Source organism: Scyliorhinus torazame, chromosome 8 (genome assembly GCF_047496885.1).
Source record: "Scyliorhinus torazame isolate Kashiwa2021f chromosome 8, sScyTor2.1, whole genome shotgun sequence".
Taxonomy (NCBI): Eukaryota; Metazoa; Chordata; class Chondrichthyes; order Carcharhiniformes; family Scyliorhinidae; genus Scyliorhinus; species Scyliorhinus torazame.
In genome coordinates this window covers 248,718,641-248,745,034 of record NC_092714.1, presented here as the reverse complement: position 1 = coordinate 248,745,034, position 26,394 = coordinate 248,718,641, and positions in this window count along the sequence as shown.

The window sequence follows — 26,394 nt, the reverse complement described above, 5'->3', positions numbered from 1 at the left end:
CTACCGCGCCGTTAATGAATTGTGGAAGGGGAAAAAAATAGCATGCACTACTGAGGGAAGGGGTTAAAGGGCGGGGAGTGGGTAAAGGGCCCAGAAACAAGAGAAGCACCTGGGCCCATGATTTCTCTCACTGGCCCTGGTTTTCAGCTCTGCACTTTAAGAAGGATGTGGAGGCATTGGAGAGAGTGCAGAACAAAATTCACGAGAATGGTTCCAGGGATGTGAGAAACTTAATCTATGAAGATAAAAGATTAGAGAAGATTGGGGAAATGAAGGCTGAGAAGAGATTGGAGGTGTTCAAAATCGCGAGGGTCTGGACAGGATAGATCGGGAGAAACAGCTCCCACTCTCAAAAGAATCGAGAATGAGAAGCGTGGATTTAAGGTAATTGGTAAAAGAAACAAATGCAACACAAGGAAAAACATTCTCATGCGACGAGTGGTTAAGGTCCAGAATGCGCTGCCTGGGAGTGTAGCGGAGGCTGGTTCTACTGAGGCATTCAAAAAGGAATCAGATAGTTATCAAAAGAAAAATAATATGCAGGGTAAAAGGAAGTAGACAGAAGAATGGCTCTAAGTTAATCGCTCACTCAGCGCCCTGGTGCATTAACGACGGGCCAAACGGTTGCACTGCAACATTTCTGTATTGCACTGCTACTCCATTAGGAATAATGAAGCAAACTTCTGATGATCATTAAGTCAGCTTTTCATACAGTAACCTATACAGGCAACTCTGGATAGGAAAATTACACCTTTCAACCGATGATTAGTGACACTACTGGCCCTATGCAATTATAGAACATGAGTATGTGACAACTCTTTCCAACTCCTCCCACCAATATTTGAATTAAATACAAGAACCAAAATTTTGTGAGTGACCACTCTTCCAGGGCCAGTGCAGGAGAGCTACACCCAAGCCTAGCCATGTATCAAACTGTAGAATCCATTGCAAAATCATGAGCATCAGGCTACTGGTATGCCTGGCGGAGGCAGTGGGCACCTGCAAGGGCAGATTAAGGGAATCCACTCCAAGTTAGCTTTATATAGCACAATAGACCAGCCTGAGATCTCCTCCAACTCAGTAAGGGTGAAGAATATAACTTCTGATCAAAAGGAACTATTCTGCATCTGGACAAAAGCAAATTACTGCGGATGCTGGAATCTGGAATCAAAGAGAAAATGTTGGAAAATCTCAGCAGGTCTGGCAGCATCTGCAGGGAGAGAAAAGAGCGAACGTTTTGAGTCCAGATGACCCTTTGTCAAAGCTTTAGACAAGATAGTTGGGGCCTTTCAGAATGTCTCAAAGAGATTCAAAACTTTTGAGGGAGAGAAAGGTGAAATTCCTAAAGTTACCTGGTAACTCCCCAGACACATCCTCACCATATTATTCGAGAAGTTATTTGTGTGGGATGTGGGCATCACTGACAAAGGCAGCATTTGTTGCCCTTCCTAATTATTCTTGAGCTGAGTGCCTCGCTGGGACATTTCAGAGGACGGTTAAAAATCAGTCACATTGCTGTGGGTCTGAAGTTACATGTAGACCAGACACAGGTGAGGATGACAGATTTTTTACCCTGAATTGTATTAGCGAGCAGCTGGTGTTTTACAACTATCTCTTTGTTTTATGGTCACCATCACTGAGGCGAGCTTTCAACTCCAGATTTTTGTTAATTAATCAATATTAAATTCCACCAGCTGCCTTGGTGGGATTTGCTCTGATGTATCCGAGGGTATTAACCTGGGCCTCTGGACTACTAGTCCAATGACATCATCGCTACACCACCATCACCCTGGGAGGGGGGAAACGGCTGAGGATTTGTGGAGAGGACACTTGGAAAATCTGCCTGTTTACATTATAGAGAATAGCTATACCAACTAAAGTGGAAACCAGGCCGAACTGTGTCCCTGCCCAGCTCCCAGACATACATAGGGCAGGATTCTCCGATTGCCGACGCCGAAATCGCATTAGACAATTGGGCGGAGAATCCCTTTTGACGCTGAAATCGGGGTGGCACCTGTTTTCAGATATTCCTCCTCCTCCAATATGGCGTTATCGGTAAGTACGCTGCACGCCATTGGGACGGCCTCAGGACGTCATCTGAAGGCCCTCCTCCGATGCTCCACCCCTGATGGCCGACTTCCCGACGGCGTGGATCACTTGTGGTCTGAGGTTTCGTCAACCTCGCGTGGCGGCTGCAGACTGTGTCCAGCGCCACCATAGTCGGGGGGGGGGGAGGGAGCCGTTCCACTGGTCCGGAGGGGGGGCTTTGGAGGGGGCTGGGGGGACTGATGGGGCGTCGTTCGGATGTGGCGAGGGGGGTTACAGACAGACACTATCTGGCAGGCGGATCCATGTACAGCCAGCGCTATGTTGTACGGCGCAACCTGTCGTCATGCTCATGCGCGGCCATGGAACCGGCAATTGTCCGGCCGTATCTGCAGGGAACGCCGGAGGTTTTACATGGAGCGGCTGCTAGCCACCCCACCGGGCAGAGCATCCGTGCGGGGCCGACGCCGACCTTTTGGTCATAAGACTAGACACATGCTCCGGACATGGCCTCAAAATCGGAGGATCCAGCCTGTAATCTTTGCGTCCCATTCTTACTGGGATTTAGACTGAAATTCCAGGGTTTCGGTCTTTAGAAATGTAAGAGCATCCAGATCGTCAAACATCCAAAGTTTAACTTTAAGTGGGGCAGCACGGTAGCATTGTGGATAGCACAATTGCTTCACAGCTCCAGGGTTCCAGGTTCGATTCCCGGCTTGGGTCACTGTCTGTGCGGAGTCTGGACATCCTCCCCGTGTGTGCGTGGGTTTCCTCCGGGTTCTCCGGTTTCCTCCCACAGTCCAAAGATGTGCAGGTTAGGTGGATTGGCCATGATAAATTGCCCTTAGTGTCCAAAATTGCCCTTAGTGTTGGGTGGGGTTACTGGGTCATGGGGATAGGGTGGAGGTGTTGACCTTGGGTAGGGTGCTCTTTCCAAGAGCCGGTGCAGACTCGATGGGCCAAATGGCCTCCTTCTGCACTGTAAATTCTATGATAATCTATGAAACTTCGTATTCAATGAGTTTTCTGCATAACATGCCCAGCCATAAACACTGGCATGTTTTCAAAGTTACAATTGATTAAAAAAAAATCTATATTCCTTTAAGGAACATAAAGGAAGTGGTTCTTGGATATTATGACAAACTCGTTTTCCATTTTTCCAAGTAGAATGACTGAAATCTGCATCTTCTTCTTGTTTCTTGTGATAATTTGACCCTTTGTTTCACGCACCTTCTTGTGTCATTGTATAATGACTTGTAAATTGCATCAATAAATTCTTACATAGGATCCTCTGCTACTGCACATGCAAATCTCCTTCCGTTGTCCAGCAGAACCTTTTCTAATAATGTCCAATAATGAGCTGAGTCTGATTTTCGATTTGAAAATAACGCCCTGCATTCAGCAGAATAAAGAAATGGGCAGACTTACAAAGTAATGACCCAGAAATAGGTTGACTTTGCCATAATGATGAAATGGAACAGCGAGAGCAGCGGACACAAAATGCTGTATATAAGATTTAACTGTATATTAAAAAGTTATTAAATAATCCAAATTGCTTCATAAATAATTTTTGTAATAGCATTTCTGTGGTTGTTTCTTCTTTCAATTTAAAGTTAAAATTACTTGAAGCTTGAATACACTAACAAGAAAAAGTAAATGTAAACAGTGCACTGAATTACCAGTAGTCATGCTAGTAATTGAGATTCAAAGTTTCCTTGAATAGCAAAGCTCAGTAGAAATTGTTCTATGCGTACATATTACGGTGGACCCATTTATATTCTGTCACCTCCAACACAGAAGACAAACAGAATTTGTGGAAGTGTAAATGCAGAATATTCTTTTGATTTTAAATCTCATTTTACTATTATTCTACCTTACTCATTTGCAAAAGCATTTTTCACTGCAAGTCCAAATAAAATCAAGATCTTAATGGTGATTATGTGACTAACCCTAGTGATACGATACGCCAAACATACTGAAAGCCTTAATTTCAATTAAAGGCTTCATTTTCACTGTCAACATATTGTTTGTCTGTCTTGTATGTTTGGCTGGAGTATAAGGCACTGAAATCTATTAGTATTTCAATGAGTATGATTGACATTAGTTCATTTCCTGAAGGAAGGGGCTATTTGCGTTAGTGAAGGAAGTTCCTCTATGCTGGCAAAAAATGAAGATACATATAAAATACTTGTTCAAAGTCTGCCATTTCCTTGTTTCCCAAGGAATCTTGTTAATTCATCAGTCGCATCCTCTAAACGACCAATGCTACCTTATCTACTTTTGTCCTTTTTACATACTTGTTGATATTTTTACTTTCTCTTTTTATATTTCTTGCTAGTTTTCTTTCATGCTCTAATTTCACCCTCTTTTTTTTTTATTGGTCATCATTTGGTGGTTTCTAAACATTTCCCAATATTCTGGCCTACCTTTGCAGCATTGTAGGCCTTTTCTTTTCAATTTCATACCATCCTTTTCTTCCTTAGTTATCCACAGAGTTATGAAATATCTCCCTAAATGTTGACCATGATTTTCCACTATCTTACCTTGTAACCCAGTCCACATTTGCCAACTCTATCGTCATATCCTTGGAATTGCCTTTATTCAAGTTGAAGGCACCAGTTTTAGATGCACATTTCTCACCTGCAAATTGAATGTGAAATTCTACCATGTTATGCTCACGCCTGCTGAGGGGATCCTTTACCATGGGGTCATTCATTAATTCTGTCTCATTAAACATTTCCAGGTCTAATTTAGCCTGCTCCTTAGTTGGTTCCAGACATATTAATGGGCCTGTAAGATTCCTGACTTAAGTCGTTGGACGCCACGCATGCACGGCATGATGACCTGGAAGTGGGTCGCATGGGCATGAGTTCTAGAAGCGCGTGGCATTTTCACTCCCAGCTGGCTTCTTTTCGACAGCTGGAGCTCCTGCACTGCGCTGAAGCTGCTCAATCGAAAATGGAGGTACAATGCTAACTTGGTGACTTGCCCCGATGTTAGGTACGTTCATAGATCATAGAATTTACAGTGCAGAAGGAGGCCATTTGACCCATCGAATCTGCACCGGCTCTTGGAAAGAGCATCCTACCCAAGGTCAACACCTCCACCCTATCCCCATAACCCAGTAACCCCACCCAACACTCAGGGCAATTTTGGACACTAAGGGCAATTTATCATGGCCAATCCAGCTAACCTGCACATCTTTGGACTGTGGGAGGAAACCGGAGCACCTGGAGGAAACCCACGCACACACGGGGAGGATGTGCAGACTCCGCACAGACAGTGACCCAAGCCGGATTCGAACCTGGGACCCTGGAGCTGTGAAGCAATTGTGCTATCCACAATGCTGCCGTGCTGCCCTCGACGTTCTTACACCTTTTTATTTGCATTTTTAGTTCTCAGTCTCCGATCATGAAGTAGAGGCACAAGACATTGGGAGACTCTTTCTGGTAGATTAGTGTTTTATGTTATTTGTGTTTAGCATTTATAAATATGTTTAAAATGTAAATAAAGTGAAAGGAAGATATATATATATTTTTTTAAACTTTGGTTTGTCACGAGGTTGTTAATTCCATTAAAAAGGTACTTTACTGTATAAAGTGAGCTTGGAGTCACAGAAAGTGCAAGAAAGATTTTTTTTAAACTTTAGTTTGTCACGAGGATGTTAATTCCATTAAAGGAACTATAATGGATAAAATGCGGTGATCACTTTCTAATGAGTATGATTGCCCACCTACGATATTCTGTGTTACTGGTCACGGGTTCTGTAGGTCCTTGCATGGCTGATGAACCTAATCCTAGCATCTGAATTCAATCACTCACTTGGCAGGAGTTTCAAAATGTGGGATCGGTCCTTGGAGGCTAAGTCGTGGGTATTCCTTTCTCAGGTTCCATTTCTGGGCCTTCTCTCGCCGTCTGAAGTTCTTGGAGAATTGTGTCCTTTCAACCAGGAGTTTCCTTCAAGTAGGTCTCATCTGAGCAAAGGTCTCCCAGGCATTGTCATCTGCGTCCCATTCTATTGAGGTCAGCCTTCAAGTTGTCTATTATGAGCTGTGCTGAAGCCTGCACAGATAGTCCCGCTAGAGGCCCGAGGCTGAGCAATGGAAAGGAAGGCTCATCGGGGTACCTGAGTGCAGGTAATTGCGCATTTTTGCCTTTTAGAATCGGCGGCCATGGTTTCGCACCGCTAGCTGGACGTTACGGGCCATTGTTGTAAGAAACTCTCTCAAAGACACTCAATTAACATATCCACCAGGCTGCCAATTTGATTTGTCCAATTATTCCTTGCTTTATACTCTATCGTACAGTTTATAACTCAGGTGACCAATAAACTACCCCCACTCGTAACGTCCTTCCTTTGCTATTTCTAAAGGATTATTTTTTTAAATTTAGAGTACCCAATTAGTATTTTTTTCCAATTAAGGGGCAATTTAGTGTGGCTAATCCATCTAACTTGCACATCTTTGGATTGTGGGGGCGAGACCCACGCAGACACGGGGAGAATGTGTAAACTCCACTTCCTTTGCTATTTATGTCCACCCAAATGACTTTTAATATTGATCCTCTGAGCCAAGATCATTTCCCACTGTACTCCCACCCTTTATTAGCAAAGCTTCCCACTCACTTTGTCTTTCTTCATTTACTTCAGAAATGTCAAACGCTATTGAACATTCAGTCCCCAGCCTTGGTCACCTCTCTGTTATGGCTATTAAATCATATGGATCTATTTCTATTTGCGATATCGATCCAACCATTTTGTTATCAATGCTGTGAGCGTTCACGTAAAAAGTTTTGATTCTGTCGTTTCATCACTTTTTCCTATTCTAACCTTATTTGCTGGTGCACTCTTCTGTGTGTTTGCTCTGTGCCTTCCTGTGAAACTCTGATTATCATTACTCATTTTGCTACCCTGAATCATTGCCCTGACCTTTCACTTTAATTTCCCAAATCTCACCATCCCCACCGAGGCTCTACAGTTCCCGTACCAGCCTTCCCACACCAGCCTCCCCGAACAGGCGCCGGAATGTGGTGACTCGGGGCTTTTCACAGAAACTTCATTTGAAGCCTACTTGTGACAATAAGCGATTTTCATTTCATTTTTTTCATTTTATTTTTCATTCAGTTATACTGTTCGCCAGGATTCTGGCCCCAGTGCAGTTCATGTGAAGACCGTCCCAATGGTTCAGTACTGATGCCAGTGTTCCGTGAATCATAACTCACTTTTCCCATGGTGAGCTTTGAGGCCTTGTATTCAACCTACTGTTCTTACATACCCAAAGCTAATTTGCACGTGGCTCATTAATCCAGCAATTACTACATTTGTGCTCCTGTTTTTTAAATTTGTTCCGTAGCTGTTGACACTCACTTTGCAGAATTTCTTTCTTAGTCCTACCTATATCAGTGGGATCCATTTGGACCACGACAACAGGAGCATTCCCCCGCTACTCCAAGTTCCTCTCCAACACTGAGGAAATGTCCTTAGCATTAATGCCATGGAACACAATTCTTTAGATACCCACGACGGAGGGACAGATTATGGGTATGACGGGGCAGCATTCAATGGATGAACCCAAACAAAATAAAAATGGCCACATAGGCAAGAAAAAAAAATCTTCCAAAACTTACAGACTCCTGACCCATCTCAGAATGGTAGGAACAAGGAAAATGAGACTTAAACAATTTACAAATGATAGGACGCGTATGTGCAACTTTAATGTCCTCATCAGTAATTCTATTGCTCTATAAAGGAAACCCTTTATCTCTCACCTCTTCTAAGCATGTACACAAATAGTTCTGCGGATTAACTACCAATATGTAAAAGATAGGTACCGGGAATTTCAGGGAAATACTCAATGAACCTGCATTATCAATATATCATGAATGCTATTTTAGTCTCACTCCATTTCAAATGAGCATCAAAGGTAAAATGTACAAAGCCAGTAAAATACCGTATAATGATTCTGAAACGCTATTCTGATATCTTTTCATTAAAGCACAGGTCTCAATGGGGCTCATGACTGGCATGGAAGCTCTCAGCATTACTGGAATTTTCCAACTGGATCATACCATTTTGTGTGTTGCAGGAGAAAGCTTCTGTCCCAGGCAATTCAGCGGCCTTGTCATGCCTGTCTTGGAGTCAGGACGAGGCCATTGAATCTCTCGATGGGCCTCTCGTGAGATTCGCGACGCTCGAAATATCTTGCATCATTCAACGGAATCTCACAAGACGTCACAACCTGGATCTCATTCTCCCTGGGCAAGAGTAACGAATCATTGAAGAGCAACCTCTTCCGGTAACTATCCAGGGACTGTAACCTCTCACTTGAATATAAACATGGCCCAGCAGGTAGCATTGGATAGCAATCAGGAGTATGAGCCTCTGATGACTTTCCCTCTTCCTGTCACAGAGATTTTATGGTCAACTAGAGTATCCATGCTGTCAACCCAACTCAGATCAGCAAACGCATCACAGACATGGTTTTGAACCTAGGGCTCTGCAACACAAACATTACACTTGTTGATGTATCTCAGTTCTTAGATTTCAGTGCCACTGTTGAAGTTGTGTGATGAAAGTAAGAAATTGTTATGTTTTATATGTTTTTTCAGTAACGTTATGAAAACCTGGGTTAAGATACATACAGATAGTATGCTTGCTAAAGCTGTGAATAAGTAGTCGTAAAAGTGAGGTCACCATTGATTTTGCAGGTGACATGTTCTGCTAATGGAATATTGTTTACATTTGAAGGACAACAGAGGTGTCGATAATTAATGAGGAGTATTGTGTTTGGTCCTGGGTAAACAGGTGATGGGAAATGTTGGGGGAGAAGACAGAAGAAAACTTTACCCTTTGGGTATGGGTGATAAAATTAAGGGGAGGCGCCAGGTCTGTCTGAATAGTTAGTTCTTCCGAGGGTTTTCATCTGAACAGTGATGTTTCTGCTTTGGTCCTGAAAGGTTCGTGCTCCAAAGATTCTGCACTGAGAAAAGCAAGTAGAAACCTGGTTCTTAACTTTATTTATGAGTGGTATTTGATCTACATTGACTTCAGGAAGCAAAGTATCGCACACATCCCTGTCTGCATCAATGGTATCGAGGTGAAGATGGTTGACAGCTTCAAATTCCTAGTTGTGCGCATCACCAACAATCTGTCCTGGACCACCCACGTCGACGCTACGACTAACAAAGCACAACAGCACCAATATTCCCTCAAGGAACTAAGGAAATTCTGTATGTCCACATTGACCCTCACCAATTTTTACAGATGCGCCATAGAAAGCATCCTGTCTGGCTGCTTCACAGCCTGGTATGGCAACTGCTCGGCCCAAGACCGTAAGAAACTACCAAGAGTTGTGAACACTGCCCAGCCCATCACACAGACCCACCTCCCATCCATTGACTTGGGAAAACGAGCAGCATAATCTAAGAGCCCTCCCACCCGGGTTATTCTCTCTTCCAACCTCTTCCATCAGGCAGGAGATAAAAATGTCCGAGAACACACACTAACAGATTCAAGAACAGCTTCTTCCCAGCTGTTACCAGACTCCTGAATGACCCTCTTATGGACTGAACTGATCTCTCCATGCATCTTCTCTATTGAGTAGTACTACACTCTGTATGCTTCACCCGACGTCTATGTCTGTATATTTACATTGTGTATCTATCATATGTCCTATGTTTTTCATGTATGGAACAATCTGCCTGGGTTGTATACAGAACACTACTTTCCACTGTACCTTGGTACATGTGACAATAAACCAAATCCAAACATTGGTTGGCTTAATTGAAATATGTGGGCTGTTTTAGGAAGTAAGTTAAAGTTTTTATTTTACTTAAGAACAGGTTTAACTATGTAAGGGACCTTCCTGATAATTCCCTTATTTTCTCTTTCCTAATTCTTTTCCATTATCATTTTGATCCATGTCTTTAAATCAAGCAGCAGAGAAAAGGAGAAATTCAAGAATTTGCAACATAGTATATGGTGTTAGCTTTCAAGCAGCAAAACTCAGACTTTGTGGCACCCAAGAGATGGGGTGGAACTCGGTTCTATTGATTGGTGGTGGCCAATGAATTGGCCAAAAGGCTATATTCCACCCCTTAACAAGTGATGATTAGACCCTGCCTGAGTGGAATGTTTTCCCGAGACCTAAGGGAAGCAGAGTTAGGTCCTAGGCACTCAAAGAAGAAGGTGCTGTGAGTGTCAGCTCTCTTTCTCTTCTCTCCAGAAATGCTATGAGCTGCTGTATTTCTGAAACTGTTGAGACCTCAATGGATCCATAGTGAAAACTTCAAACTGAAAGCCTAGGTTAAAGGAAGAGAAAACTGCATAACTGTACACAGAATCTGCATGAATCTACAGTGAAAACATCAAAGCAAACAGCAAAGTGTGAAGAGAAGAAAAGTGCTTAAATCCAACCATCTGAAACAAAGACTCTTATCTTTTTAATTTCATCCTTATAAGTCCCATCCCTCTCTTCCCCTCTGTGTTTGTTTGTCTTGTCTGTGTGTGTATGTGTGTGTAGAGGGTGGGGTCAAGTTAAAGTGGGGGGATCAGGAATTTAATAATAGCTAACCAGCTGCATTTGCTGCATGTTTCATTATAGTTCTTGTTATAAATAAAAAAGTAATTGTGTTTAAATTTGCAAACCTGGTTACTGTAATTATTGGACAGCCAACGGCCAAAGACTTTGGGTATTTATCAACTAATTATTGGCTAATTCAATTGCGTTGTGACTCCGGGTCAAGGGGGCTGGAATTGACTGTCTCCTAGCCCAGGGTGTCGTAAAAACTGTTAACTGTAAAGCTATTCCTCTGTTGTCAATGTGGTTAATTCTGTGTTTAAATTAAAGTTTGTTTTAATATAAATGATACCTATGAGTCAGTATTATCACTCCTCTGGTGCAGTAACATTTCCTCACAATTCTACAAATAGTTGGAATCTTGTCCAAGATCCTAACATTTGTAACACTGCCGCTCCGAAAACATAGATTATTCTTTCTAATTCACTCATGTATAACCAAGCTGGGCACGACAAGGCCACTGAATCACATCACTGGCAAATCTGGTAGTTATACCCCATTCTTAATTGCCCTTGCGAAGATAGTGGTGAATCTTCTTGAACTGCTGCAGTCCATATGGTGAAAGTGCTCGCGTTATTAAAGACGGAATCCAGCAATAATGAAGAAATGTTGATATATTTCTTAGTCAAGGAGGTGCGTGACTTGGAGGTGGTGGTGTCCCCATGCAATTGTTTCCTTTCTCTTTCTAGATGTTGGAGATTGCAGGTTTGGGAGGTGCTGTTGAAGACACCCTGGTGGGTAGCTGCAGTGCGTCTTGCAGGTGGTAAACACACAGCCACAATATGTGCGGTGAGTGAATGTTTAAAGTGGTGCACTGGGTGTCAATCAAGTAGATTGTATTGCAAGTTTCATGTGTGTAGCTGGACCCGCACTCATCCAGGCAAATATAAAGTACTCCATTACACTCCTGAGTTGTGCCTTGGAGCTAATAGAAAAGGTTTGGGAGTCAGGACGAGAGTCACTTGTCATAGAATTTCCAGCCTGTGATCCGTTCTTTTAAAAATCTTCCATGGGATGTGGGCAACAAATGCTGGCCCTCCCTAATTGCCCATAGCTTGCTGGGCCACTTAAAAGTTAATCACAGCAACTTCGGCAGCACAGTGGCACAGTGGTTAGCATTGCTGCCTCACGGCGCTGAGGTCCCAGGTTCGATCCCGGCTCTGGGTCACTGTCCGTGTGGAGTTTGCACATTCTCCCTGTGTTTGCGTGGGTTTCGCCCCCACAATCCAAAGGTGTGCAGGGTAGGTGGATCGGTGGATTGGTCACGCTAAATTGCCCCTTAATTGAAAAAAATGAATTGGGTACTCTAAATTTACAAACAAAAGAAGTTAATCACATTGTTGTGGGTCTGGCGTCACATGTAGACAAGACCAGGTAAGGATGGCAGATTTTCTTCCCTAAAGGATATTAATGTACCAGATGGGTTTTTACAACAATAGCTTCATGGTCTCCATTTCTGAGAAAGCTAGTGATTCGAAACAAACCTGTTGGACTTTAACCAGGTGTTGTTCGACTTCTCACTGTGCTCACTCCAGTCCAATGCCGGCATCTCCACATCATGGCTACCATCTACAGAGGCATGGACCATTTTCTTTACTCATCTTTGGGGGGTAGTTAAGAGCAGACCGCATCGCTGCGTGGGTCCAGAGCCACATGTAGGCCAGACCGGGTAAGGATGGCAGATTTCCTTAAAAGACATTCGTGAACCAGATAGGTTTTTATGACAATCGGCAGTGGTTTCAAGGTCATCATTAGAATTTTAATTCCAGGTATTTTTTTTATTGAGTTTAAATTCCACCTCCTGCCATGGTGGGATTCAAACCCGGGACCCGAGAGCGTACCCTGGGTCTCTGGATTATCAATCCAGTGAAAATACCACAAGGCCACCACCTCCCCTAAGCACGCTTGCAACCAGTGCTGAAGCCAAGAGAGAGAGTATGGGTCAAAGACCAACAGAAGACGCAATCATTGAAAACGCTTTGCAACCAAGATTTTATTGGATGCGGACAAACCAGGAAAAATCACAGTGCTTTAATATCCTTGGAAAGAAAGTCAAGAGAAACTTGAGCTGACTCCTCAGGACCTGATGAGCAAGAAGAAAGACTTATTACAAGCCCACAGCCACCCAAAAGAGGAACACTCCGATCACCAGGAAAGAGAGTAGAGAATATTTTTAAACTCAAAAGAACGTGATCAGGGAGATCTGTCAAGGCAGCTCAGAGATCTGTGACGTTTAAAAGTTTGGGAGCAGATGTGGGAGGTGGGGGATAAAGACTGAGGGGGAGATACAGAGTAAAGTACTAACATCATAAACTTACATGATGCTGTTGTGATAATGATGTCTGATCACATTACAGAGAAGTATGAGAGATCAGGAAGGAGGAGAAGCTTTATCCTCGTGTAGAGGTTCTAATCTGTAGATACTTGCTGTGAAATAAAATTTAATGGTTTTGAGAAAGCACAGAATCAAGCAACATACTTTGGGAGCACAGCAAATCTCCAAAACTCCCGTCTAGACACTGACCACACAGTGAAAAACATATGGGCACAGAATTCTTGCAAACAAAACTAAACACTGTCCAATCATCAGCAAGCATCACCACTTCTGACACATCGAGGGAAGGTCGGGAGATTGATGGGAAGCCTGACAGAAGATTACAAAATTATGAGTGGCATGGACAGAGTGGATAATCAGGAGCTTCTTACTAGGAGACATAGGTTTAAGGTGCGAGGGGCAAAGCTTAATAATAATCTTTATTGTCACAAGTAGGCTTACATTAACACTGCAATGAAGTTACTGTGAAAAGCCCCTACTCGCCACATTCCGGCAACTGTTCAGGTACACAGAGGGAGAATTCAGAATGTCCAAATTACCTAACTGTACATCTTTCAGTTCTTGTGGGACAAGTACTAACAATACTTATGGGGGGAAACCAGATCATCCGGAGGAAACCCACGCAGACACAGGGAGAACATGCAAACTCCGTACAGACAGTGACCCAAGCCGGGAATCGAACCCGGGACCCTGGAGCTGTGAAGTAACACTGCTACCCACTGTGCTACCATGTTTAGAGGAGATGTGCGAGGCAAGTCTTTTACACAGAGGGTGGTGAGTCCCTGGAACTCACTGTTGGGGGAGGGGGTGGAAGCTGGTACGATAGCAACGTTTAAGAGGCATCTTGACAAATACATGAATAGGAAGGGAATAGAGGAATAAAGGCCTCGGAAGTGCAGAAGGTTTTAGTTTAGACAGGCATCATGATCAATGCAGAATTGGATTGCCAATGAGTCTGTTCCTGTGCTGTCCTTTGCCATTGATGAAGCAGCTGAAGGTTGTTGGGCTTACCACTCTACTCTGAGGAACTCCTGCAGCGGTGTCCTGGGCTGAAAAGTTTGGTTTCCGACAACTACAACCCCCTTTGCCCTTGATTCCAGCCAATGGATCGATTTCCTCCGATTCCCACTGACACCAATTTCACTGGGTTGCTTGATGCTACGCTTGGCCAAGTGGTGCCTTGATGTCAAGAGCACTCATTCTCACCTCTCCCCTGCAACTCAGCTCTTTTATCCATGTTTGGACCAGGGCAATAATGAGGTCTGGAACTGAGTGGTCCTAGCGGGGCCCAAACTGAGCAGCAGTCAGTTGGTTATTGGTGAAACATGTGCTTCTTGATAGCACTGTCAATGATCCCCTCCATCAATTTGCTGATGATTGAGAGTAGGTTGATAGGGTGGTAATTGGTCGGATTGTATTTGTCCTGTTTTTTGTGGACAGGGCATACAGAGGCAATTTCCCATTTTGCTGGGGAAATGCCAGTGTTGTAGCTGTACTGACAAAGTGCCATTGTACATCCATTAGGAAAATGTAATTACAAAATAAGAAAGGATCAAAGCATGTTTAAAATAAAACCCCTGCAAAATACATCAAAATCCTGTACCTTGATGCTAAGCTAAGCTATGACTTCATTGAAATTTATTACATACTCAACCTATTCAGTTTTTTGTTGTTGTTCGAATCTATGTTAGTATAAAATCAATCTGATATTAACATTCAGAGCTGCATTGAGCAGCAAAGTACCAGCATCAGTCAAATCTCAGTTACATGCATGAGTGGAGGGAAAGGATAAAACTGAATCAGATTCTGATGCAAAATGCATAAGAAGATGCACATCACTGTCATCCTCACCAAAAAAGTAAAATAAGTCAATTTAATAGCAATCAGCTTCCCAACAGAACAACTCTGTGACCTGTCATTTTCTGCATCTCAATACTTACTCTGTTCCATTTTGCAACATTGGAGGAGAGATCATGAGCATTTTGCTAAAGCAGTTCAATATTTTACTGCGTATTATCCTTGATCTGCTCGTATTCACTCAGAGGCAAACGCAAACAGCCAAGTTAACATTGCAGCAGCTGTATTCTAAAGGCACCTGTTCGGAACATTGATGAAGTTAACAGGAAACCAATGAGGCATTTCCTACATTATTCTGGGAAATCAAAAAAACCCACAACTTTAAATTGGATACAAGCTCCTGCTTTAATAATAGAATTGATTAATTTTCGTGTTGTGTCAATAATACCCATGTGTTCAATACCTTTTACAGCCCAAACAGTTGCTTATCTATTCAAGTTAATGATTGGACACCATTTTTCCTTTTAATTCTCCTCAGTTGTATCCTTGAGTTCAAAAGCAGGTTCTTTGGAGCATTATCTCACTCTTGTATCTATCCCTGGTGGCCCAGGAGCAGGAGGCATTTAACTAATATGGAATAATAAAAGACAGGGATATTGACAGATGATTATTTTCATTTTATATCTTCTGCATGCCATTATCTCCTTCATGCCCCATGTCTTCAATTCCCCATACTCGCATTCGTTTCTCTTCCATTTTCACTTGATTTTGTTCCCTCCTTGCTATGTATTTTTAAATTCATTAGTGGGATATGGGTGTCGCTGGCTGTGCCAGCATTTATTGCCCATTCCAATTGCCCTTGAGGAAGGCAGGAAAGAGTCAACCATGTTGTTGTGGATCTGGAGTCACATGTTAGGCCAGACCAGTTAAGGGTGGCAGATTTCCTTCCCTAAAGGATGCTAGTGAACCAGGTGGATTTTTCCGACAATCGATAATTGTTTCATGGTCATCATTAGACTTTGAATTCCAGATTTTTATTGAATTCAAATTTCACCATCTGCTGTGGTGGGATTTGAACCCGAGTCCCGAGAGCAGTACTCTGGGTCTCTGGATGACTAGTCCAGTGACAATACCACTACGCCCCCCACCTCCCTGTAACCCCCTACTCCAGGCCTTATGGTCGGAAGTTAATTGCTCCTCTTCCCTTCTTACAGTTTCACCTGCCAGCTATCTATTCATGTTCCATGCACAATTGGGTTTCACTTCCCTGTTTGTTAATTTTGTAGGTATTTCTCTTCCCTTTTAACATAAATCATATTAAGTCAATATAGTTATTTTTGGTAAGAAGTCTTACAACACCAGGTTAAAGTCCAACAGGTTTGTTTCAAATCACTAGCTTTCGGAGCACTGCTCCTTCCTCAGGTGAATGAAGGGGTGGGTTCCAGAAACATATATATAGACAAAGTCAAAGATGCAGGACGATACTTTGAATGCGAGTCTTTGCAGGTAATTAAGTCTACAGGTCCAGAGGGAGCAACTGGAGAGAGGGATAATCACAGGTTAAAGAGGTGTGAATTGTCTCAAGCCAGGACAGTTGGTAGGATTTTGCAAGCCCAGGCCAGATGGTTGGGGGTGAATGTAATGCGACATGAATCCAAGGTCCCGGTTGAGGCCGCACTCATGTGTGTGGAACTTGGCTATAAGTTTCTGCTCGGCGATTCTGTGTTGTCCCGCGTCCTGAAGGCCGCCTTGGAGAACGCTTACCCGAAGATCAGAGGCTGAATGCCCTTGACTGCTGAAGTGTTCCGCGACTGGAAGGGAACATTCCTGCCTGGCGATTGCCGCACGATGTCCGTTCATCCGTTGTCGCAGCGTCTGCATGGTCTCGCCAATATACCACGCGTCGGGACATCCTTTCCTGCAGCGTATGAGGTAGACAATATTGGCTGAGTTGCACGAGTATGTACCACGTACCTGGTGGATGGTGCTCTCATGTGTAATGGTGGTACCCATGTCGATGATCTGGCAGATCTTGCAGAGATTGCCATGGCAGGGTTGTGCGGTGTCGTGGTCGCTGTTCTGAAGGATGGGTAGTTTGCTGTGTGTTTGGTGTTCGACGACTTCTTACTGTGCTCACCCCAGTCCAACGCCAGCATCTCCACACCATAGTTATTTTTAGCAGAGGCTATCCAAGTTAAATGATACAATTTTAAAGGAGATGCAACAAAGGAGAGACTTAGGGTTGCTTGAGCGCAAATTGTTGCACATGGGAGAGAGTGTTAACAACGCAGTTAATAAAGTTTATTGGGTCTTGGGCTTTATAAATAGTGGCAGAGAGTGCAAAAGCCAGGGGGTTACACTAAACCTATTCGAAGTGAAATGCCAGTTTGGTCCCAGCTGCTGTACTGTGTCCAATTTCAGACACTTCCTTTTAGGAAAGATATGAGGTTCTTTGTAGAGGGTACAGAAGAGAGTCAATAGATTTGATCCATGGATGAGAGATATAGAGTTAGAGAAAGGAGAAGCTGGGATTGTTTCCTTAGATGCACAGAAGGCTAAGAGGCAATTCGAGGTGAAGAATTTAGGTAGAGTAAATAAAGATAAATTGTTTTCATTGGCCGAAGGGTCAATAACCAGAGGAAACAGATTTTAGATGAACGACAAAAGAACAAGAGGAGACATGGGATAAACTTTTATTTTTACGAAGTGAGTCAGATTTGGAATGCACTGTCTGGTAATGTGGTGAATACAAATACTAGAGTTGTCTCCAAAAATCAATAAGATAAATAAGCCCAAGGATGTGCAGGTTATGTGGATTGGCCATGTTAAATTGCCCCTTAGTGTCCAAAGGTTATATTTGGTTCCAGGGATAGGGCGGGGAAGTGGACAAAGGTGCTCCAGCAGAGGGTCGGTACAGACTTGATGAACTAAATGGCCTCCTTCTGCACTAGGGATTCTATGATTCAATGAAATACTTGAGGAATAAATAAATGCAGCGATGGAGGGTTATGGAGAAAAGATGAGCATGTTGGCCTATACTCAATGAAGCTTAGAAAGATGAGCTGTAGACCAGGATTCCCCGGCTGTTCTCTGGCGGGATTCTCTGGTCCCGACGGCAGGGCACCCTTTCCCGCAGCTTTCCTGGTGAAGCGGGGTGGGTTCAATGTGAATTCCCATTGACAGCAGCGAGAGCGAAGAATCCCACAACCAGCAAACCGCACACCATAACCCACCACCGGGAAACACGCAACTGAGAGGCCAGAGAATGCCGGTGGTGATCTTATTCAGAAAGATTCTGCGGTACCTTGACAAGGTAAACGCTGAGAGGAAGATTTCCCCAATGGAAAATCTAGAACCAGGGAGTAAAGTTCAAAAACAAGGGGCAGAATTCTCTGCTCCGCCAGCAGCACGCCCATGGGTTTCCCAATGGCGTGTGGTGGCCACAATGGGAAATCCCAATGGCCGGCTGCCGGAAAGGAGGATCCCGCTGCTGACAAGGGTGCGCTGCTCAGGAAAACGCTGCTGACGGACTAGAGAATCCTGCCCAAGTGGTCTCCCATTTAAGATAGAGATGAGGAGGAATTTCTTCCCTTAGAGCTCGTTAGTTTTTGGAATTCTCTTCCACAGGAAGCAATGGCTGTTGGGATATTATATACATTCAAAGTTGAGTGAGACAGATTTTGTTTAACAATAAGGGCAAGGGTTATGGGGGGCTTATTGAACGACGGAGCAGGTTCGATGGGCCAAATGACCTGCTACTGCTCCTAATTCATATGATCTTATGTCTCCAAAAATCAATAAGATAAATAAGTTTAAGATAGAGATGAGGAGGAATTTCTTCCCTTAGAGCTCACTGGATTGTTCTCCAAAGGAATAGTCTTCTTCTGTGCTGCATTATTTGGTGATTCAACAGGAACATGATGGACAACTGTTAATTATTCCTATTTTAGGATTAGTTTATCAGAAGTATCGCAACCAAATAAAAATATAAAATGGAAAAAAATTAAATGCCAAAGGTTGGAGCTGAGCGAAGAAGGTAGGGGAATATAACTGAAGAAACTATCTGAAGAGCTCAAAAAGTAAACATCTAAGGCTGTATTTCCCAGATCATTCCCAAAGCAATCGAGACAGTTGCACTATAAAGATAATGCTTGCTGATTTCCCTCTCAGCTGAACTGTTGGGATTTTCCAGCAGTGATCCTAATGAATTATTTATTCTCACTCCGAGCATAGATCGAGCCAGGTGGAGGAGAGAGAGTGGAAGGAATTGCAAACATCAGCACCCCTTAAAGGGCAGCAGTCAAATTCAAAGGAACACTGCCACTTACAGGTAAGGAGACATGAATTATTCTGAGTTTTAGAAAGTCTATACATAGATGCATAACAAAAAGCATCAGGGAAGATGATGGCACAGTGGTATTGTCACTGGACTAGTAACCCAGAAATCCAGGGTTCAAATCCGCTGTGCTTACCTGGTCTTGTCCACATGAGACTCCAGATCCACAGCAATGTGGTTAATATTTAAACGCCCTCAGTTCAAGGGCAATTAGGAGAATAAATGCGGGCCCAGCCAGCAACGCCCACGTCCCATGAACGAATAACAAAAAAAATTGCGTTTTGGCAGTCCTGACGTTCCCTGAACTGAATCTCGTATTAAGAAAGCAGCCAACGATTTCCTGCCTCTTAAAATGAATACCAAAAAAAGAAGAGTTGGAAAGTATGATTTCTCAAGTCGGAAATCTCCACATATTTCAGCTTTTCCATGGCCTGAAATAAAAATGATCAACAGAAGGTGAATGTGAGAACACACATGGAGACACAATGGAGCAGTGCACCTGAATTATTTGTCTGATGCTGGATGAATAGATGCTGATGCTGCACGAGGTGGGCACAGGATCCCCTCTCCAGAGGACAACAGTGGAACATGTCGAGCAGGAGATGGTTGCCAAGGCCGTTGTTATACCTGCAGTATGGAACAAGATATAGCGGTCAAAGCAACGCAACCCAACAGAACTTTTTGTTTCTCAGGTAAATGAAGGTATTTGCATGGCAAAACTATTGCTCATTACTGTGCTGTAGATTTCCTGTACCCTAATGTGATACCCACGAAAAGGATAATCTAAAAAGGATATGTCAGAAAACAATAACTGCAGAGAGAGAGGGGCATGATCAGACATTGTTGATCACATTCCTGAATGATAATAAGCTTACTTGAAACTGTTTAACCACAAGACGTGGCATTTGCTGTGATGTTGTACTTTAACACCATCACAACAGAACTGATCTCATTTGGAGCCGGAGGTGCCCTCGCCAGGAGGTGGAGTCCTTTGTGAGGGATAACATAAGAGATTGAGCTAATCAACCAGAAGGATGGGTCCGGGAGATGAGTTAATCAACAGTACAATACCACTGATCAGCCGAATTCCAGTGACCGTGGTCATGCACAAAAAAAGAAAGATTAAAGGAAGGCTGGAGAACAGGCAACGCAGGAGAACCTGAGACCTGCACGCCAGAAGCAGACCTGAAGTTGGATTTCATGAGCAAGTACCCAGTCAGCCATCCTGTAGCAACCTGAGAACAGATAGGCAATATCACACACATAAGTATACCTTCCTTTGTTAGCTGAGGCATAGAATATAAGAGCAGGGAGGTTATGCTGGAGCTCGCTTGGCCACAGTTAGAGTACTGTGTGCAGTTCTGGTCACGTCACGATAAGAAGGATGCGATTTCACTAGAAAGGGTGCAGATGAGATTCAGCAGGATGTTGCTTGGGCTGAAGCATTTCAGCTTTTAAGAGATGCTGGTTAGGCTGTGGTTGCTTTCCTTAGAGCAGAGAAGGCTGAGGGGTGACATGATCGAGGTGTACAAAATTATGAGGGACATAGAAACTTAGAATTCCTGCAGTGCAGAAGGAGGTCATTTGGCTCATTGAGTCTGCACCAACTCTCTGAATGAGAACTCCACCTAGGCCCACTCCCCCGCCCTTTAGTTAGGGGATCTCTGGAGGGTCCTTCCCGCAGTTTAAACATTGCCTGCCTCTTGCAGGACAGTATTTCTTTAAGTGGCGTTGCTGCAGTTCGAGCACGTCATGACGTCGGCGTCCTGACCCTCCGCGCGTCGTCGCACATGCGCAATGCGGATGTTGGCCGCTTCGTTATTCCATTCGCATGGCGCATGCGTGGGGTCCCCGGAAAAGCAGGCGAAATGGCCGCTTTCATCAATGCTGAGGCGCTGCATCCGGGAGATGACCTGCACACTCTCTGCCTCGTGGGAGGCAAGTTTCTCATTTTCAGACGATTTGTACTGGGCATAGCGATTTTTGGCGTGCTCATGCACTGTACATGTTTCAATCGTGACTGGCAGGGTCATATGCTTGATTTTCAGTCGCTGCTCTCTCAGAGGATCAGAGTGAACTCCAAAAACGATTTTGTCCCTGATCATGGAGTCAGCAATATCACCAAAGTTGCAGGACAGCGCGAGCAGGCGGAGGTTAGTTAAGGAGGAGTTGAAAGATTCATCTTTACCATGTAGACACTGTTTGAATATGTAGCGCTTGAAGATTTCTTTGGTGTCCACTTCACAGTGACTGTCAAACTTGTCCAAGATGGTGTGAAATTTTGTCTTGTCCTGGCCTTCGATGAAGTGAAAAGAGTTGAAGAGTTTGATGGCTTGATCAGCCGCTGTTGAGAGGAGAAACACGATCTTCCTTGTATCAGATGCACCCACGAGATCTGAAGCTTCGATTTACAGCAGAAACCTTTGCTTGAATGTCTGCTAGATGGCACTGAGATTGCCGGAGGTCCTGAGCTGGTGAGGAGCCTGAATCTTCTCATTCGCTGGTCGTCACGGAACGGACTGAGGTAAACTATCTAGATTAAGCAGTCTCCTGGTAACATGTCATGTTATGTACTCTGGGATAACACAGGCTGCAACTGGATGCAGCTTTAACCAAAAGATACTCCAGACCTTGAAGTTAGTTCAATCTGATTTATTGAATCAGTAGCACAGTTAGCACAGTTCTCTATGAGTTTGACTCTCTGCTAACCTAAGTGTGGTTACTCTGTCTGACTGAACCAGACTAGCCCTTAGCCAGGTGCTGGAGGTGTGATAATGTACATACACCCTGTCTCACTCTGTAGATGTTCATCAGTAGAAAGAGGTGGAGTGTAAGTGCCTTATCCCTTTTATAGTGAGATACCACCCCTGAGTGTCCTGCGTGCTCATTGGTTATGTCCTGTTCTCTGTGTTCCTCAGCTGCCTGTCTGTACATCATTATCTTCATGTCTGCATATCATGACACACGTGACAATAAACAAAAATCCAAATCTGGGGGAGTCCCCCTATTGAGGGGTCTCTGGTTGGTCCTCCTATTCAGGGGATCTCTGGGGGGTGTCCCTATTCCGGGGTCTCTGTGGAGGGGGGGGAGTATTCCCATACAGGGGGTCCCTGTGTGACAATCCCCCAATTCAAGCGGTCACGGGGGTCCACCTTTTCAGGGGGTCTCTGGGGAGGGGGCGGGTGGGTTGGGTCACCCCCTGACTTGGGAGAAGGGGGGGGGACCCAGAAAATCCGGGGCGGGGGGGCTAAATCGCAATGTGAGGGGGGTGCTGATCCACGATGCGGAGGGGTTGGGGAGCTGCTTTGCGATTTTGGGGGGGGGGGGGGGGGGGGTGGCCAGCCAAGGAATCTCGCTATCAGGCCGCGATTTCGTGTGGGGGCTCCGATAGCAGGATTCTCAGCGTGAGCTCAAATCAATAGCAATTCAACTCCGGTGTGAAAACATAGGCCGGGATTCTCCGATCCAGGGGCCGTGTTCTGATGCCAGCGTCAAAAGCGGCACGAGCGACTCCGACGTCAAAGGGCCTCCAGGCCCAGGCATTCACCCCTTCCTAGGGGATTAGTACGGCGCCGGAGTGGTGGCTGCTGCTCCGGCGCTCGAAGACCGGCGCGCCACAGCCGGCACGGGTCTGCGCATGAGCACCACGGCCGGCACGGGTCCACGCATGCGCATGGCTTGCCGTCTCCGCGCCGGCACCCGGGCAATATGGCGGAGCCCTACAGGGGATCGGCGCGGAGGAACATAGGCCTCCCATGGAATTAGCCCGCCCGCCAATCGGTAGGCCCTGATCGTGGGCCTGGCCACCATGGAGGACTCACCGGAGTCGGATCCCCCCCCCCCCCCCGCCCCCCTCCCCACCAGGATGGCCCCCGCAGCCAGAACTCTGAGATCCGCCAGGTAGATCCGTACATAACCCACGCCGGCGGGACTCGGCCGAAGTCGGTGGGCATTCGGCCCGTCGAGCCTGGAGAATCACCTGGGGGGCTGCTTTCAACGGCCCCCAACCGGCGCAGCGTCAACCCTGCGGCGACCGGAGAATCGGCGTTGGAGCGGCGTGGCGCGATTCACGCGACCCCCCGGCGATTCTCCGACCCGGCGATGGATCAGAGAATCCCGGCCATAGTCTCCCAAACGAGAATCCCGCCCAACATCACAACAGGACTGATCACATTTGGAGCCGGAGATGTCCTCACCATGACATGGAGTCTATCGTGTCCCATTGTGAGGAATAATATAAGAGATGAGTTAATCAACAGTACAATGGGGAGTGGAATTGTATAAAGCTCCCTCAGGTTGTATGACTCACATTGAATGCATACAGTGAATATTACATGTACCACAATTGTTCTGAAGCACCTCAAAGTGCAACTCGATCTAGGTGGACAACCTTTGCACCATTTGTAATGACCATTTTGAAATGCCTGTAATGTTTCCTTGACTGTATTGAAGCACCTGAATATTATTGTGCTTTGGGCGATGGCCAATTTGAGATGATTGTGATGTTCTTTCAGATATTTTACGAATAAAGTATGTTTTTGCAAAAAAAAAATCAACAGTACCACTGACCAACCGAATTCCAGTGGCTTTGATCATCCACGAGGGAGGAAGGCTGGAGAACAAGTGAAACAGGAAAAACCTGGGACCAACACTCCAGAAGCAGACCCGATGTTGGATTTTGTGAGCAAATGCTTGAACGCGTGAGGACTGAGGGGTAATATCACATAGGAGAGTATTTGGTTGATGTCATTGGGATATTTTGTGATTAAGCTGACTTCAATAAAATAATGCATTGTGATTGTTTATATTGAAACACAGACGTCTTGGTTGTTACTCGATATCACTGGCAAGTGTGTAGTACGTGCTGCTAGACACAGATCAACACTGGCTAAGCTCACTCAAACCTCCAGCTCTTTCATGATCATGCTTGTCACTACTTCAGCAAGACACAGAATCAAGTTACAAATTACAACTGACACACTTGGCACTTTCACATTGTCAGAGGATTTGAAAAATAAAATACTTAGAAAAAAATCCAAAACATAGGACTTGGCTGCTCCCTCTGCAACTGGATCCTCGACTTCCTGACTCACAGACCACAATCTCTAAGGACAAACAATGACACCTTCTCCACGATAGTCCTCAACATCAGGGCCCTGCAAGGCTGTGTACTTAGCCCCCTACTATACTCCTTATACACATACGACCCTGTGGCAAAATTCAACTCCATCTGCATGTTTGCTGGTAAAACGCCTGCAGTGGGTCAGATGTCCACAGGTCACTGAAAGGGGCAACACAGGTGGAGAAGGTAGTCAAGAAGGCATACGGCATGCTTGCCTATATTGGCCGGGGCATTGAGTATAAGAATTGGCAAGTCATGTTGCAGCTGTATCGAACCTTCGTTAGGCCACACTTGGAGTATAGTGTTCAATTCTGGTCGCCACACTACCAGAAGGACGTGGAGGCTTTAGAGAGGGTGCAGAAGAGATTTACCAGGATGTTGCCTGGTATGGAGGGCATTAGCTATGCGGAGCGGTTGAATAAACTTGGTTTGTTCTCACTGGAACAACGAAGGTTGAGGGGCGACCTGATAGAGGTCAACAAAATTATGAGGGGCATAGACAGAGTGGATAGTCAGAGGCTTTTTCCCAGGGTAGAGGGGTCAATTACTAGGGGGCATAGGTTGAAGGTGCGAGGGGCAAGTTTAGAGGAGATGTATGAGGCAAGTTTTTTTACACAGAGGGTAGTGGGTGCCTGGAACTCGCTACCGAAGGAAGTGGTGGAAGCAGGGACGATAGTGACATTTAAGGGGCATCTTGACAAATACATGAATAGGATGGGAATAGAGGGATACAGACCCAGGAAGTGTAGAAGATTTTAGTTTAGACGGGCAGCATGGTCGGCACGGGATTGGAGGGCCGATGGGCCGGTTCCTGTGCTGTACTTCTTTTGTTCTTTGTTCTTTGTATGCCAAACAGCGATGAGTCAGAGTACAGGAGGGAAATAGGGAACTTAGTGGTATGGTGCAATGACACCAATCTCTCCCTCAATGTCAGCAAAACCAACGAGCTGGTCACGACCTCAGGAAGAGAAGCGTCGCAATTGCCCCATCTGCATCGATGGTGCCGAGATGGAGATGGCTGACAGCTTCAAATTCCTAGGTGTGCACATCACCAACAATCTGTCCTGGTCCACCCACGTCAACGCTACGGCAAAGAAAGCACAACAGTGCCTATACTTCTTCAGGAAACTAAGGAAATTTGGCATGTCCACAATGATTCTTACCAATTTTTATAGATGCACCATAGAAAGCATCCTATGTGGCTGCATCACAGCCTGGAATGGCAACTGCTCGTCCCAAGACCGTAAAAACTAGAGAGTCATGAACACAGCCCAGTCTATCTCGCAAGCCTGCCTCCCATCCATTGACTCTGTCTACACCTCCTGCTGCCTTGGGAAAGCAGGCAGCATAATAAAAGAGCCCTCCCGCTCAGCTTATTCTCTCTTCCAACCTTTTCCATCAGGTAGGAGATACAAAATTTGAGAACACGTACCAATAGATTCAAAAACAACTTCTTACCCGATGTTACGAGATTCCTGAATGACCCTCTTATGGACTGAGCTGATCTTATGGACTGAACTGATCTTTCTACGCATCTTCTCTATAGTTGTAGCACTATATTTTGTATGCTACACCCGATGTCTATGTTTATGTATTTACATTGTGCATTTATAGTCTGTTCTATGTATTCATGTATGGAATGATCTGCCTGGACAGCACGCAGAACAATACTTTACACTGCACCTTGGTACACTTGACAATAAATCTTGTTTTTAATAAATTTAGAGTACCTAATTGATTTTTCCAATTAAGGGGCAATTTAGCATGACCAACCAACCTAGCCTGCACATCCTTTTCGGTTATGGGAATGAAACCCACGCAAACACGGGGAGAATGTGCAAACGCCACACGGGCAGTGACCCAGGGCCGGGATTGAACCCGAGTCCTCGGCGTCGTGAGGCAGCAGTGCTAACCACGGCACCTGTGTGCTGCCCCTCGTGACAATGAATCTAAGTCTAAATCGAAATCTAGATGTTAGACAAGGGTGGCACAATAGCACAGTGGTTAGCACTGTTGCTTCACAGTGCCAGGGACCAGGGTTCGATTCCCGGCTTGGGTCACTGTCTGTGTGGAGTTTGCACGGTCTCCCCATGTCTGCGTGGTTTACTCCGGACGCTCCTGTTTCCTCCCTCAAGTCCCGAAAGACGTGAGGTGAATTGGATATTCCAAATTCTCTATCAGT